Source organism: Cebus imitator, unplaced genomic scaffold, assembly GCF_001604975.1.
Source record: "Cebus imitator isolate Cc_AM_T3 unplaced genomic scaffold, Cebus_imitator-1.0 Scaffold63, whole genome shotgun sequence".
Classification (NCBI taxonomy): domain Eukaryota; kingdom Metazoa; phylum Chordata; class Mammalia; order Primates; family Cebidae; genus Cebus; species Cebus imitator.
Window position 1 is genome coordinate 4,426,239 of NW_016107378.1, and position 4,163 is coordinate 4,430,401.

The window sequence follows — 4,163 nt, forward strand, 5'->3', positions numbered from 1 at the left end:
AAAAAAAAAAATGAAAATTAAAAAAACCCTGCCGGAGCAGTGAACCTAAAACAGCATTTGATCCAGGGATAATGAAGGCCCTGGTAATGTTAAATACTATTTCTAGCCTAATAGACTACACACAATGTAAAAATGTGCATTGTTTTAATATCTGAACATAACTAAGTTAGTAAATTAGACATTGTAAGCAGACATCAGACCGTTTCTGCCTTTCGTCCAAGAGTTAAAGGACTGATGTGGGCAAGGACTTGGGGAATGTAAAGAGCTAATAGACGTCTGGCGCTTACTCCCTCTGTCTTGTCCAGGAAAGCAGACCCACTCTGAGGGACAGGACAGGAAGGCTGAGCGCAGCACACGTGTCTCTTTCCATGTTCGCATACTTTATCTGCATCTGTTCAGAGTGCGTGTGTGTGTGCGTGTGCGTGCGTGTGTGCGTGTGTGTGTGTGTGTGTGTCTTGTTCTTGCTGTCTCTTCTCTCTGGCATTGTCCCACTCCCTCTGTCTCCCTCTGTCCACATGACTCCCCAACCCCCACAGACACCATTCTTGATAATTATAGTTTATTGATTCTCCTGGTGTTGGACGCCCCCGGCGCCGTCTTCCTTATGTTAGCTGGGGCATCCTCCCAGCTCCATCACAGCCTGCATCTCAGGAGGAAAAGCACTCCCAGCACTAATCCAGAGAAAGATGTTGCCTTGACCAAGGTCCCGGGAGTCCCTCTGGGAGGTGAGCCTGAATCCCTTCCCCCCACCAGGACCCCAGCCCACCACCCCCTGAAAGCTGAGGCTGAGCCCAGCGGGCAACTAAAATAATAGCCATAGAAATAAACATGTATTGTCACTTACCACATGCCAGGCAAGTTCGCAGGCACAGTCTGCACATCCTCCCAAATCCCTGGGAGAAGGGGCTACTACTCATCACTGTGAATGAGAATCAGGGAGGTGCAGGGCTCCCCTGAAGTCACACAGCTGCTGCGTGCTGCAGCTAGGATCTGACCCCCAAGCTTGCACACACAGATCTGCAACTGTCGCCTGAAAGGAAAGAGCAAGACCTCTGAGGTGAGGACCAAGCAGATGGTGCGGGGTGAAGGAAAACTCCCCAACATGTTGGCTTTTAAAAAATGCACTCTGAGATGAGCATGACTGGCAAGTTCCCTGCCCATTGCCACCCAGAAAGAGAGGGTCCCCGGCCAGCCTGAACCAGTGCCCCAGCTGCGGAGGGAGACAGCCTGGCTCCCAAGCTGTTTACTTCTCAGCCATAAACAGGAAGGCCATAAAAGGGGCCCCTTTTGGTCAACCACTCAGGGGCTTCTCTCTCCTCCTCCTCTTCCTTTTCCTCCTCCCAAGTACGTGTCCCTAGGCAGAGAGAGTGTTTCCTTGAGGCTGCTACCTCCCAAATGTCATTGTCCCTTTGCCTTAAAGAACATCCTTTGAGCTGGAAATTCCAACTGCTGAAGTCATGACTGAGTTGACGAAAAGGTAGATGCTTGTGTCTGGCCCAGAGAGCTCAAGGACATGCAGGGTACAGTGCCAGGCATACGATGGCCTCTCTGATCTCCATTGGCCACCTACTTTTGAAAACTAATGAATAACTAGAAATGCCTCCTTTTCTGAAAAGAGAAAACCGCAATTCTAAAAGAAATCTAGAGAGAAAGTGACCAAGATATTCAGAGGTGAGATGTCCCAAAGGGAAGATTAGATAGCACATCTCAAAGAAAGTTCTCTACCACATTTTTTCCCAAAAGCTTCTGCAAAAAAAGAAAAGATAGAGGGATTCCACAACCAAGCAGGGTTGCCGTCTTAGAGACACACACACCATGCATGTGGCTTTTTAAAGGTTCTGATAAGTCCTGCAGCAAAGGACCTTGTTTCATTGCATGAGTTTTCCAAATGTTTTGCCCACAAGATTCTATTTCCACAAATGGTTCCTTTATTCTTATGACATTTCAAGTCTCATTTGATGCTTTGGGAACCTCTGGATGAATGCATGAGGTCTTGTGCTGAACGTTCACTGGTGTCATCCGAACTTGACTTTCTTTTTCAGTTTTCATGTTAGGGCCTCTTGGACATAACCTTTACCATTTCCTGTCTCCACTCCCCAAGAATGAGATGAGCCTCACAAGACAGCTGACTAGATTAGGTAGATGGAAATACCTTGGCCTCATTGGGGAGTTATCAGGGAATTGCCGTCTTTGGATACAGGGAGATCTCTATTTCCAGGAAGGTTTGTTCGGTGACTGCCTCTTCTTTCTTTGGCTCAATGGCATTCAGCTAGATCCTTCTCAATCCCACAGGGCATGGCGATAGGAAAGCTTCTGGAAATGCATCATATGAAACTATTAGTGTTTCCTCAAGGAGTATTTGTGTGTGAGTATGAGAGCCTCGTACAAAAATTTGAATAACCCTAGCAAAACATTTTTTTGTTGAGACGGTGGCTTATTCACAGTTTTCTGTAGCCTCAACTCCCAGGCTCAGGCAGTCCTCTCTCCTCAGCCTCCCAAGTAGCTGGACTACAGGTTCCCATCACGATGCCTGGCTAATTTTTTAAATTTTTTCTGTAGAGATGGGGTTTCACCATGTTGCCCAGGCTGGTCTTGAACCCCAGGCTCAAGCAGTCTGCTCACCTCAGCCTCCCAATGTGCTGGGATTATAGGTGTGAGCCACTGTGCCTGGCACAAAACACTTCTGATGTGACAGAGTCCTTGAAAATGTTTGTGACTATTCTCTTTCCATCCCCAGGCTGGGAACATCCCTGGCCCCTATCATCTTACTGCAGGGAACCTCTCTGGGGCCTGGACACCTTACTGCAGTCCTACCTTCCCACCAAAGCCTTCTCAGACTGCCATGGCTGTGTCACTAGCGCACAATGTTACTGGCTTGAATTTTTAGTGTTTTGTTTTGTTTTTAATGAAAACTGCAATGTTGTAAGGTCTCGAACTGATGAACAAAACCTAGCTCACTAATGTCTTAGCTTCATGATGTTTAACAAAAGAAAAAGAAAAATATTTCAATCAATTGGTTTTACATTAAAATGCTGGATTTATGGCCTCTGCTTAAAAAAAAAAAATCAGAGGATCTGGCAATGAAGGACTACCTTCTTCTTTTACAACCAACAGTAGGAATTCAAAAACAGTCTTCCGATGGAACAAATACCTTAGTTTGCTGAAGTCCCCACCTTTCCCTAATGTCACTTAGAAACAAAGACACTGAACCATTTATCCCAGTTTTACCATTAACTAGCTGTGTGATGCCAGGCAAGTAACTAAATCTCTCTATGCCTCAATTTTCTTATCGGGATAATGGAAACAACAATAATACCCTGCCTATATCAATCAGGTTAAGCAAGGTTCACTGTGGTTAAAAAAAAAAAATCCAAAATTTTAGTGAATTGCCATGACAAAAGTTTATTTCTTACTTACACTCCATGTCTCATGCTGGTTGACACAGGGCAGGGTGAAGAGAGGGGTTGCTCTAGATATCACAGGCTCAGAGTTCCAGGGCCAAGAGGTTCCATCTTGGCACACTCTTCCATTGTCAATCCAGGGACCATGGGAGTCAGTGTTGGGAAGGAAAGTGGAGAATCACTCACAACTCTTAAGACTCCACCCAGAGGTGACACACATCAATTTCATTCATATCCCATTGGCCAAAGCAATTCACATGCTCTCACCTAACTTCACAAGGGGCAGGGAGCATTAACATGCAACTAACAGACTTGCTGTAATGCTTCCAAGCCCTTCTCTTTCATGGGACCCTGTGCCTAATTTATATTTATAAATTGGTATTCCTTTCCTTCAAGAAGTTCCCCCAAATTGGATATGCTTTAAGCCCTGCAATGCCTGGATTCACTTCTGGCCAGAAACATTTGTGAAGAACCCTAATGTTTTTTCAACTACCTCATGGGCTTGCTGTGAGAATAAAGTCAATGCCAGGCGCGGTGGCTCACGCCTGTAATCCCAGCACTTTGGGAGGCCGAGGCGGGTGGATCACGAGGTCAAGAGATCGAGACCATCCTGGTCAACATGGTGAAACCCCGTCTATACTAAAAATACAAAAAATCAGCTGGGCATGGTGGTGCGTGCCTGTAATCCCAGCTACTCAGGAGGCTGAAACAGGAGAATTGCCTGAACCCAGGAGGCGGAGGTTGCGGTAAGTCCAGATTGCG

The 4,163-nt window shown here is 46.2% G+C and overlaps 1 long non-coding RNA gene across 3 annotated transcripts in view; it reads right to left on the reverse strand.

Annotated features, from left to right (window-relative positions):
- Nucleotides 1-4,163, reverse strand: part of LOC108305462 — a 44,401-nt gene that overhangs the window by 2,955 nt on the left and 37,283 nt on the right. For all 3 annotated transcript variants that reach the window (XR_005200572.1, XR_001825748.2, XR_005200571.1), the window contains exons 3-4: nucleotides 2,153-2,313; nucleotides 845-1,030 (exon numbers count right to left, since the gene is read on the reverse strand). This is a non-coding gene — a long non-coding RNA (uncharacterized LOC108305462). The remainder of the gene's footprint in view (nucleotides 1-844; nucleotides 1,031-2,152; nucleotides 2,314-4,163) is intronic.